At 36.8% G+C, this 13,080-nt stretch overlaps 1 non-coding gene across 1 annotated transcript; it reads left to right on the forward strand.

Moving 5' to 3' along the window:
• Window positions 1–11,535: 11,535 nt before the first annotated feature.
• LOC128040212 (small nucleolar RNA R71) lies at window positions 11,536–11,642 on the forward strand. The gene has a single exon (XR_008194870.1). It is a non-coding gene; the product is annotated as a small nucleolar RNA R71 (small nucleolar RNA).
• Window positions 11,643–13,080: the final 1,438 nt, after the last annotated feature.

Raw genomic sequence — 13,080 nt, forward strand, 5'->3', positions numbered from 1 at the left:
ATTTGATACCCATATCTTTGAATTTCCATAAATATGGATGATTTCCAATAATCTCCACCTTGAAGATTGATTCGAATAATCTTATCTTCACACAATTCTCTCTGCCTTTGTCAACAACACTTGATAGTGCCTTCTTCAACTATTAAACATGCAGAATATTGATCAAGTTCAAACAATGTTGGAACTTGATTGTTGTTACCACCTTGGTCATCATAACTGCAGTATTATCTACAGTCTTAATCTTCTGAAGGTGAATTTTCCCCTCATCAATAATTTCCCACACAAAATATAAACGTACGTCAATATGCTTTGTACGTGCATGATAGACTTGATTCTTTGCTAAATGAATAGCACTTTGACTATCACAATACACATTAATATGCTCCTGAACCAATCCCAAGGTTTTAACCATACCTTGTAACCAAATAGCTTCCTTTACAGCCTCTGTTACAACCATGTATTCAAACACGTGGTTGACAACGAATCAGAGATCTGCAGTGTAGACTTCCAACTTATTGGTCCTCCAACAAGTGTAAACACATAACCAGTGGTTGACCTTCGCTTGTCCAAATCACCGGCATAATCAGAATCAACGTACCCAATAACACCTTTACCAAGTGTAGTATCCTGCTTGAACAATAATCCAATATCCATGGTATTCTGAATATACCGTAGAATCCATTTCACAGCTTGCCAATGTCTTTTTCCAGGATTATGCATATACCTGCTCACTATACTAACTGCCTGTGAAATGTCGGGTCTTGTACACACCATTGCATACATCAAGCTACCTACTTCATTATAATACGAAACTTGTAACATGTATTCTTGATCCGTAGTCATCGAAGGAGATAGTTGTGCAGAAAGCTTGAAATGAGAAGCCAACGGGTACTTACGACTTTTTGTCCGCTCGTTCATGCCAAACTTCTGTAGTACCTTCTTCAAATATTGCTTCTGAGACAAACTAACTCTGCCATGAGCTCTATCCCTACATATTTCCATGCCAAGAATCTTCTTAGCTTCACCTAGATCTTTCATCTCAAACTCAATGTTGAGTTGAGTCTTCAATCTCTCAATTTCAACTTTACTCTTAGATGCTATCAACATATCATCAACATATAAGAGCAAGTATACAAAAAATCCTTCTTGTAGCTTCTGAAAATACACGCAATGATCAAATTTACTTCTTGTGTACTTTTGCCCTTTCATGAACTGATCAAATCGCTTGTACCATTGCCTCGGAGATTGTTTCAATCCATAAAGCGACTTTGTCAGTTTGCAAACCTAATTTTTTTATCAGCAACCTTGAATCCATCTGGCTGAGTCATATAGATTTCCTCTTCCAAATCACCGTGTAAAAATGCGGTCTTCACATTGAGCTGAACTAGTTCAAGATCATATTACGCAACCAAGGCTAGCAAAATCCGAATAGACGAATGCTTCACAACTGGAGAAAACACTTCATTGTAGTCTATTCCTTCTTTCTGAGCGTAACCCTTTGCTACCAATCTAGCCTTGTATCGAACTTCATTTTTACCAGGAAATCCTTCATTCTTTGTATATACCCATTTGCATCCAATTGCCTTCTTTCCTTTGGGTAGTGTCACCTACTCCCAAGTCCTATTTTTATGAAGAGACTGCATTTCTTCATTCATAGCTTGCTTCCACTTTACACCATCAGGGTTACTTCTTGCTTCTTTGTAAGTAGAAGGAACATCATCATCTGCAATTGGAAGTGCATAGGCCACCATATCATCAAAGAGAGCAGGCATACGAATCTCTCTTCTTGGCCTTCTATATGCAATTGAATCATGTTGCTGTAGAAGTTCTTGGGTCGAAACTTCTTCATTATTTGTTCCTTCAATATTAGCTGGATCATCATTAACCTTTTCAAGCTCCACCTGCTGCAAAGTGCCACTGGTTTTGTTATCCTTTTGTGAATCATTGTTCTTCGTCATGGTTGATTCATCAAAAGTCACATCTCTACTGAAAACAATATTTCTTGTATCAGGACACCAGAGACGGTATCCTTTTACTCCACCGGTTATACCCATGAATAATGCTTTCTTTGCTCTTGGGTCTAACTTAGATTCTTTTACATGATAATATGCAGTGGAACCAAAAACATGTAAAGAATCATAATCAGTAGCAAGTTTACCAGCCCACCTCTCCATAGGAGTTTTTCCATTTATTGCAGCTGATGGCAACCAGTTAATTAGATGGCACGCATATGTAACTGCCTCAGCCCAAAATTCCTTGCCCAATCCATCATTGGACAACATACATCGAACTTTCTCCAGTATAGTCTGATTCATACGTTCTGCCACCCCATTCTGTTATGGTGTATCTCGAACAGTGAAGTGTCGCACAATGCCCTCATCTTGACATACTTGTAGAAATGGATCATTCTTGTACTCAGTACCATTGTCTGATCGAAGTCGTTTGACCTTTCGACCAGTCTGGGTCTCCACCATCTTCTTCCATTTCAGAAATGCATCCAAAACTTCATTTTTCCTTTTCATTAGATACACCCATACTTTTCTTGAATAATCATCAACAAAAGTAACAAAATAGTGCATACCTCCCAAAGAATCCACTTTAGTAGGTCCCCATACATCACTGTGAACGTAGTCCAAAATTCCTTTTGTATTGTGAATTGCTGAACCAAATTTTATCCTCGTCTGCTTGCCCAGAACACAATATTCACAGAATTCCAATTTGTAAGAATTTGCACCTTTCAACAAGCCTTGCTTCGCCAAACTCTGTAAAGCTTTTTCACCAGCATGTCCCAATCGCATATGCCATAACCTGGTAGCCTCTGAATCTGCATCTTTCGCAGAAGCTGTTGATGTTGATCCAATAACTGTACTTTCATTTAAATAGTACAAATTATTCCTTCTTGTGCCTTTCATCACCGTCAATACCCCAGCTACTACCTTTAGTAATCTATCTCTCAATGTGATTGTGAGCCCTTTAGATTCTAGGACCCCTAATGAGATGAGATTTTTCTTCAAGCTAGGTATGTAGCGGACATCTGTAAAGACTTGAATTGAGCCGTTGTGATTCTTCAATTGGATTGTACCTACTCCCATTGTCTTACAAGCGCTGTCATTGCCCATAAAAACAACTCCGCCTTCTAGTTCTTTAAGACTAGAAAACCAGTCCTTATTAGGACACATATGATAAGTACATCCCGAATCCAAAATCCACTCATCTGTATGACATGCCATTGCCATGCCAACCAAGCTAAAGTCTGACTCCTCATCATGCTCCGCTACACATGCATAAGAAATAGCCTTGCCCTTTTGTAACTTAGGACAATTCATTTTTCAATGCCCTTTCTCACGACAAAAAGCAAATTCATCTTTGCCAGGTCTCCCTTTGGACTTACTCCTTCTACCAGATTTGTTGCTGTGCGAACAACCTCTTACTATTAAAACTTCTGTAGTTGTATCTCTGTGATCTTTTTTATCTTTCTTTTGAGTCTCCAATCTATACAACGCACTACAGACTGCATCAAATGTGATCGTATCCTTCCCATGAAGCAATGTGGTGGTAAGATGATCATATTCATCAGGAAGAGAATTCAACAACAGTAATGCCTTATCTTCATCTTCAAATTTCTCTCCAAATTTAGCAAGTCTGCTAAAATTTTATTGAATGAGTTCACATGGTCATTCATCGACATACCGGGTGCATACGTGAATCGATAAAGTTTTTTTTTCATATAAAGCCTATTTTCAAGACTTTTTGTTAGAAACTTTTCTTTCAGTGTATCCCACAACTTCTTCGTTGATGTCTCCCTCATGACAGAGTACTTCTGCTCTTTGGCCAACATAGGAGAATTGTTCCACATGCCTGTCTATTGATCTTAGCCCACTCCTTGTCATCCACCTTGTCAGATTTTTCTTCAAATGCTATATCCAGCTCTTGCTGACATAAGACATCCAGGATCTCACATTGCCACATACCAAAATTATTGGTACCATCAGATTTCTCTACTTCAAATTTTGCATTGGTCACAGTAGTCTTTGCTGATGACAATACCTTTTCCATTTTTCTCCTCAATCCCAACTACTGTACGTGAACAGTACCGTGAACGATTGTATTCCCCAAGTACGAATCTAGCTCTGATACCAATTATTGTGCGGAAGCGTATAAAAGAGTAAAATTATTGTACTAAAAAATCACACTAAGTTCAATTCCCAAGAAAGAGAGGTGGATCAAAAGGATCGCTTAAGTACCAAGTCTTTCCTAGCCAGAATATTCCTCAATCGTAATTTAATAGCACAATAAATCACTACAATCACACTCACAATTCATACAGAATAATACAATAAAGAGCACAAGAATTTAACGAGGTTCAGCAAATTTTGCCTACGTCCTCAAGCACTACCAAATATATTTCACTCCAAAATACAAGTGAGAATTTACAAAGAGAGAGAGAGAGAACAATGCCTTAAGTAGAGAATGGCAAATATGAGATGCAGAATGAGAGATGGTTATGCCTATTTATAGTTGAGGTTCAAGGATCAACTTGCAAAGTCACTTTACAATTAGGGACCAAATATTGTAAATATCTCAGATTTCTTATGCCAATATCTCGATACCCATATCTTTGACTTTATTTGATACCCATATCTTTGAATTTCCATAAATATGGATGATTTCCAATATAACAGGATAAGAATCCCCCTTTTATTTTTCTGACTTATTCCCCTTGTCTTCTTAAGCTCCATCTCCACTTGCATCGTCAGTATCTTCCATCCATGTCTCAAAGATAGCATCTGGGAACTCAGGAAAAAAAGTATTAGAGATATTCTTAAAAGTATTTCGAATTAAGTCATCTCTAATTTTTGCATATTTCCAGTAAGTTTTTTGTTGATTGTGTATGAACTTGCACATATTCATCAAAATTGACAACTCCAATTTCCTTGAAGTACTTGTAGAAGTCGGCATGGGAGTTGTATATTCAGGTTCAACAATTAGCTTGACTAGTTCTTCTTCTGGCTCAACCCTTTGTTTAAGAATGTTCGGTTCCTTATCAGATTCTTCCTCTTTAGTGTCTGTGACTGAATTAGCTTCAGTTTCAGTTCTATCTGTTGGCTCTTCTGTATCTGGCTCAGTTGGCTCTTCTTGCTCGCCTTGATTCAGTTCATGCACCCTCTCTACTAATATTTCAAGATCATAATTTGTAATGCATCCTTGAACATATCGCCCCTTCAAATTTGCTTGTATTTTAACACAGGCTTTAAGCAAAGTGAAGTGATAAATGATGGGAAATAAGAACTTCCTGCCTTCTTTTTAGCACAATCGTGAATCTCCTTGAGGATAATTTTCCCAACATTAATTGACTTTTCTGTCAAAACTGTATATAAAAAAAGCATCCGTTCCATCGAGATGGTGGAATTGTGTGAGATAGGCATAAAACTGTAGCGAACGAAATAAAACCATACCTTTGCTATTGGTTTTAAGTATTCCCTTCGACAAGAATGGCTCCCATACTTTCTTATAATCCATTGGGATCCTGGATTTGTCACAACATCAAGCACTTCTTGAAAAAAATCCCAATTGATATTGTTCATCATAGGGTAGTACTCATCTTCTTCAACATCAGGTAAATTAAACAAATCATTGATGGACTTAGAAGTAAGAGGTACCTTTTTCTTTCAAATGATAACTTCAGTAGCATCATGCGTAGTCAAACTAGCATAGAATTTTTGAACTAGTTCATCATCAGGAAGTGAACGAGCATTAAATCATATTCTTTTTAATCGTTCCCACTTGAGAGCATTGACTTTCTCTCTAATCGGTATAGGAACAACCATCAAATCATTACTCTTCAAGTCAAAACCTTTTTTCGGCATCAAGATGCTTGAAGATTGAATCAAATCTCTCTTTCACTTCTTCAACGATCAAAATCAGGTTTTCAGGAGTAGTCTTTAAAGATCTGGTTCTTCTGTGAGACATGGTATCTTTTCCCAAAAATTTGGCAAATTTTCTGTACAAAAGAGAAAAGAGAAATCGACAAAGTGGGTAGACTTTGCTACGGAAAAAATCTTGCGACAGCAAGGATGGTGCGGCAGTGGTGACGACGTGCGATAGCAACGACGATGCTTCGGCAATCTCTTTACGGCGGTAATAGGAAATTTTGGTAAAAAGGGAAGAGAACTAGGGTTTCTTTCGGGATTTGAGGTTGACAGCACAAAAGAGAGATTTAGGAATTTTTAGGGTGTAAGCAAATTGCTTTGAGGGAAATGAAAATTAGTAGAATGGAAAGGGGTTTATATAGGGAAAAATTAGGGCAACATGTAGCAAAAATTTGGCTCCATTAGTGTTACTTGGGCGGCAAACAATAGGTGTGACGGCAAGGCATTGATTTTTTCCCTCTTTTTTGTTGTCTTGGGCCTCAAACTCATACTATATCTTACTAAAAAAACTGATTAGTACTTGGGCCAAATTTGACCCCCTTTATTAACATAAAAATTTAAAATTTAAACAGGACAAATGAAATTTAAAAATTTTAAGTCTTAATTAGAAAATTTCTTCTTAAAAAATTACATTAAATTAATTCCCAAGAAAGCTTGGAGGGGTCACAGTGGTCCCGCTTAAGTTTCAATCTCCTTATACAGAATTCATTAAATGTAATAAGTTAAGAAAATAAATTCTAATTATTTATTTATTTATAAAATGAGTTCATGAAAAATTAAGGGTCTGCTAATTTGAGCGAGGATTCAATTCGCTCAACTTCACCATCCTAGTAGTGTTTGAGACGTTGAACATTAAATTTAAACGTACCTCTATAATTGTCGTATAATTTAATAGCTCCATAAGGATAAACTCGGTAGATGGTATAAGGTCCTTTCCATCGGGTCTTAAGCTTCCCAGGAAATAACTTTAACCTTGAATTAAACAACAAAATCTTCAGACCTTCTTTAAACTCGTGAGGTTATATATGACTATCATGTCATCTCTTTAATCTTTCTTTACACATTTTGGCATTCGCAGAGGAAAACAACCTCAGCTCTTCCAACTCATCAAGTTGTAACATCCTTCTCTCACAGGCTTGCTTAAGATAAAAGTTCAACTGCTTCAAAGCCTAGTGAGCTTTATTTTCCAACTCTAATAGTAAATGGCATGTCTTTCCAAAGACTAACTGATAATGAGTCATTCCTAACATTGTCTTAAATGTTGTTTGATAAGCCCATAATGCATCATCAAGCCTTCGAGACCAATCTTTTCTGCTAGGGCGTACTACCTTTTCAAGGATACCTTTGATTTCATGATTCACGATTCACGATTCACTCTTTCAACTTGTCCAATAGACTGAGGGTGATAGGCAGTAGCAATCTTGTGCTTCACATCATATTTATCAAGCAATCACTTAAGCCATTTGTTCACAAAGTGAGAACCTTCATCACTAATAATAGCTCTTGGTGTCCTAAATCGTGTAAACACATGCTTATGTAGAAATCACATGACTACCTTAGCATCATTTGTAGGGTATGCTTCAGCTTCAACCCACTTGGATACATAGTCCACAGCAACTAAAATGTATTTGTTCCCATACAAAGAATGAAACGGGCCTAAGAAGTCAATGCCCCATACGTCGAACAATTCAATCTCCAAAATGTTTATCAAGGGCATCTCATTCCTCCTTGATATATTTCGAGTCCTTTGGCATTTATCATAGTTCTTCACATAAGAATAATTATCTTTAAATAGTGTAGGCCAAAAGAAAACTACTTACAAAATCTTTGCTGCAGTATGTGAACCACCAAAGTGTCCCCCACTTGGAGATGAATGGCAATGATACAAGATCTCAGTAATCTCGCTTTCAGCTACACACTTTCGGATTATATTATCTGCACATTGTTTAAACAAAAACGGATCCTCCCAAAGATAATACTGACTATCATAAAGGAATTTTTTCCTCTGTTGGCATGTCATTTCTCGATTAATTATTCCACATGGAAGATAATTGGCAAAATCAACAAACCAGGGTATTTCATGAATTTGATTTACCTCAAATAAGTGTTCATCTGGGAAATTCTCGTTGATAGACACACATGACTGAGTTACCTTATTTTGCTTCAACCTTAACAGATGATCAACTATTTGATTTTCGACACCTTTTCTGTCTTGGATCTCATGCTCAAATTCTTGGAGTAAAATTATCCAATGAATTAGCCTTGATTTTGCATCTTTCTTCATGAGCAAGTATTTAATGGCCGCATGGTCAGTAAATACTATAACTTTGGTACCTATAAGATATAAGCAGAATTTGTCAAAAGTAAAAACTATAGTGAAGAGTTCTTTTTCAGTTACTGTATAACTGCATTGGGCTCTTGTCAAAGTTCTAATTGCATAGTAAATAGGGTGAAACACTTTATTTATTCTTTGGCCCATCACAGCTCTAACGGCATGGTCACTTGCATCACATATCAACTCAAAAGGTGAGTTCCAATCAGGTGTAACGATTATTGGGGCTAAAATTAACCGCTTCTTTAGCTCTTCAAAAGCTTCCAAACATGCTTTGTTGAAATCAAACATTGTATCTTTCTCTATCAACAAACACAACGACGTAGAAACTTTCGAGAAATCTTTGATAAACTTTCGATAAAAATCGGCATGGCCTAAGAAACTTCTGACTCCTTTCACATTCATTGGGGCCGATAATCTTTCAATTACATCCACCTTTGCTTTATCGACTTCAATTCCTTTCTTTGAGATCTTATGACCTAAGAAATCCCTTCCTTGACCAGAAAATGACATTTTTCCCAATTAAGGACAAGATTCGTCTCTTCGCATCTTTTCAGTACCTTAGCCAAATTACTCAAACAGATATCATAAGTGTTATCAAAAACAGAAAAATCATCCATGCAAACCTCAACAAAATTTTCAACCATATCAGTAAATATTGCCATCATGCACGTTGAAAACTTGCAGGTGCATTGCATAAACCAAAAGGCATTCGCCTAAAAACAAACGTACCGTGTGGACAAGTAAAGGTTATTTTATGTCGGTCCTCCGGGGCTACAACTATTTGGTTATATCCTGAATAGCCATCTAGAAAACAATAGAATTCATTACCTGCCAGTCGATCTAACATCTGATTCGTAAAAGGCAACGTAAAATGGTCCTTCCGAGTGGCTTTGTTCAAATTTCTGTAATCAATACAGATTCTCCAACCAATAACAGTTCTTATTGGAATTAACTCGTTACGCTCATTTTCAACAATCATGATTCCACCTTTCTTCGGCACACACTACACCGGACTTACCCACGAACTATCTGAAATAGGATAGATGGTTCCTGCATCTAACTATTTGATCATTTCTTTTCTCGCAACTTCTTTCATTATAGGATTGAGCCTCCTTTGCCCACCAATTCGAGCTTTTTCACCTTCTTCTAAAATGATTTTATGCATACAAAAAGAAGGGCTTATACCTCGATTATCAAGTATGGTCCAACCAATTATTTTCTTAAATTTCTTTAAAACAACAATTAGTTGTTCCTCTTGATCTTTCGTCAGTTTCGCTGAAATAACCATAGGCAAAGTAGAACAACCACCTAAATAAATGTATTTCAAATGGGAAGGAAGTACCTTTAGTTCTAGTTTAGGTGGTTCTTCAATTGACAACTTGGGTTGCACAAATTCTCTGATTTCTAACTCCAACGGTTCAAACTATGTGGATTGAATAAAATTTCCCAGATTGGCTTCCATCAAAGCCATGTTTTCTTCACCTTTTTTATCCTCCAAAGGGTAAAAATCTAATGCTTTCTCTAATGGATCTTCTTCAAAATTGCTTTCGATAGAAACCAAGGTTTCTATCTCTTCCATAACTGAACACTCATCTGCCGAATTGGGAAATTTCATCACTTTAAGAATGTTAAAGGTTACCTGATCGTTTTTAACTCGTATGGTGAGTTTTTCTTTCTGCACATCAATTAACATTCTTCTTGTGGCTAAGAAAGGTCTCCCAAGGATGATCGGCACTTCCTTGTCTGCTTCAAAATCTAAGATAATGAAATCCGTAGGAAAAATAAATGTATCAACTCTTACCAAAACATCCTCAATCTTTCCTTCAGGATATGCTAAAGATCGATCCGCTAGCTGAAGCGTCACAGTTGTAGGTGTTACTTCACCTATCCCTAACATCTTGAAAATAGACTTAGGATCAAGTTGATACTCGCTCCTAAGTCACACAAAGCTTTACTACAGTAAGATTCACCAATGTTATAGGGTATAGTAAAGCTTTCTGGGTCTATCAATTTAGGTGGCAATTTGGTCTGCAGGAACGCACTGCACTCATTTGTCAAGGCAACAGTCTCATACTCACTCAGTCGTTTCTTCTTGGACAGTATATCCTTTATAAACCTCACATAATTCGGTATTTTTTCTAAAGCCTCCACCACGGAATAGTGATGTGTAACTGCTTTAGAACATCCAAAAACTTCTTGAATTGAACATCTTGTTTCTACTTGTTTTATTGCAATCTTTGCGGATATGGAGGTGATGGAACTTTCGGTTGAACCGGACAACTTTTCAGAGTAGGTAAATCTGCATCCAAAGAAGATGTTACCTTGTTAGAGCTTACCTTGTCAAATATCTAAATTCACTAAGTCAAAGTTTACCTTGTCAAACTTTGCAGTTGTTGATTCCTTTGGTGTAGGAACTTTAACAGCTGGTTGATTCTTCTCAATGGGCTAATCTTCAACATCAATCAATCGGGGTTCTAGAATTTTACCACTCCATAATGCCACTGCCTTGATATGTTTTTTACCTAAATTTCTTAGATTCTCAGTATCGCTCGGCAAGGTTCCTTGCGGTCTATTACGTAGCTCCGTAGCTAACTGGCCCATTTGGTTTTCCAAATTTTTCAGTGTTGCTGCTTCGCTTTGGATCATAGCTTCATCTTTGCCATGTACGCTTTCAACAAGTTCTCCAAACTGTTTTCAGATTGAGGTGGTTTTAGAGCTTGCTGATTATACCCTTGAGATTGGTTGGGTCTTTGTTGTAATAAGTTGTTCGGTCCATTTCCTTGGTTGCTCCAAGAAAAGTTAGGATGATTACGTCATAAAGGATTGTAGAAGTTGGACTGGGGTCCTTGTCCACTCCTATTTTGATATTGGTTCCCCACATAGTACACTGACTCGGGATTTGATGGACAATTCTCAAAAGAATGACCTTCCCCACAGTACACATAGGAAACTGTTTCAAACGGACCTGGTGGCTGAGCTATAAAATTATTAGTACTATTAGCGGTTAACTGTTTTAACATAGAAGATATAGACGATACTTGAGATGATAACAAAGTGAAGGAGTCAACTTCATGAACCCCGGCTACGCGTCTTCTTGAAGCTATTCGATTTGTTGGCCATTGATAGTTATTACTCACGATCCTCTCGATGATCTCATAAGCCTCATTATAAGACTTAGACAAAATTGCACCATTCGTGGAAGAATCTACCATCAATCTTGTTTGTGCATTGAGACCATTATAGACTGTCTCCAACTGGATACAATGAGGAATCCCATAATGAGGACACTTACGAAGTAACTCTTTGAATTGCTCCCAAGCCTCATACAAAGACTCGTCATCCAATTTTTGGAAAGTTGTGATCTTGTTCCTTAACTTAGCGTTTTTGCTAGGTGGGAAATACTTAACCAAAAATCTTTCTACTAATTCTTGCCATGTAGATATGGAACTTGGTGGCAATGAATTAAGCCATGCTCGTGCTCGATCTCGCAGCAAGTTTGGAAACAACTTTAACCTCAGTGCGTCTTCAGTCACACCAGCTGTCTTGAATAAATCACTCACCTCCATAAACAATCGAAGGTGGAGATGTGGATCTTCCATGGGCATACCACTAAATTGGCCCACCGTTTGTAGCATTTGAAACATCACTGGTTTCAATTCAAACTGGTTTGACTCAATATCTGGCCTTCTAATTCATGGGTTTAACTCACTGAAAAGTGGCATGGCATATTGTCTGATGCATCGATCCCTATCATCGGCAATGAGGATAGGATTTTGTACATAATCTTCTTCATTACCTTGGTCTTGATTCTGATTTCCAAGGTCCATCTCGACTTGTCTTTGAGCTATTCGTTCACGTCTTCTTTGTCTGAAAGTTAACTCAATTTTAGGGTCTATAGGGAGTAAATCAATAATTCGATCTATGCTCATAAACACCTGTAAAGAAAATCACAAAAATTAAAAAGAATAAGTTTGTAATGTTGGAAATAAATCAAATTGAAAATAAATAATTTCACGAAAAAAATGACTATGTTAACAGTTGACAATCCCCGACAACGGCGCCAAAAACTTGTAGCGCTTATGTTTGTGCAAGTGTACACAGTTGTTATCAAGTAATAAGTAAGCATCGAGTTATCGTCTCCACAAGGATTGTATTTGTGCTAAGTCACTGAATTTGTAAAATTATATTAACAATTTGGTAAATAAAAACACAATATAGTTAAGAAGTGGTGATTAAAATATATTAAACTAAATGCAATTATCCCTAATGCCAATTATCCTAAGCATGCAAACTATATGATTGAAATAGATTTTAGTAAAATTAAACACAAGTTGAAATAATTATAACATAAATAAACTAGGACAATTACTTTAATTAAACTCAATTTATTATCAACATGCTTAATAATATTCGGAAAAACATTCTATGGCAACTCGATCTTTCATGAGTTTGGAAACCACATTAGGTCATTGTGGAATCCTTTACTTAGTAAATGCGCATTTTACTGATCCTTATTTACTAAGGGTTTCTTAGCAATCATGTGAGGTAACAGGAACGTGTTAGGTTTGAAACAATTTAATCACACAAATCTAAAAACTATGCAGATAATAGAGCTTGGTTAGAGTTGTTATGCAACCTACAATTCAATTGTGTTAGGATCTAAATTGAGCATGCACATTTCAATTATGCGTCCATTAGCCGTCGTCTGGTTAGGATCGCTCAGCTAATTCAGTTGCATTTCAATCACGTATGAATGAATATAGACTTGATTTTAATTGAAAACATGATCAATTGAGGCACAAACATTATAAGCAT

Source organism: Gossypium raimondii, chromosome 3, assembly GCF_025698545.1.
Source record: "Gossypium raimondii isolate GPD5lz chromosome 3, ASM2569854v1, whole genome shotgun sequence".
In the NCBI taxonomy this organism is placed as follows: Eukaryota; Viridiplantae; Streptophyta; class Magnoliopsida; order Malvales; family Malvaceae; genus Gossypium; species Gossypium raimondii.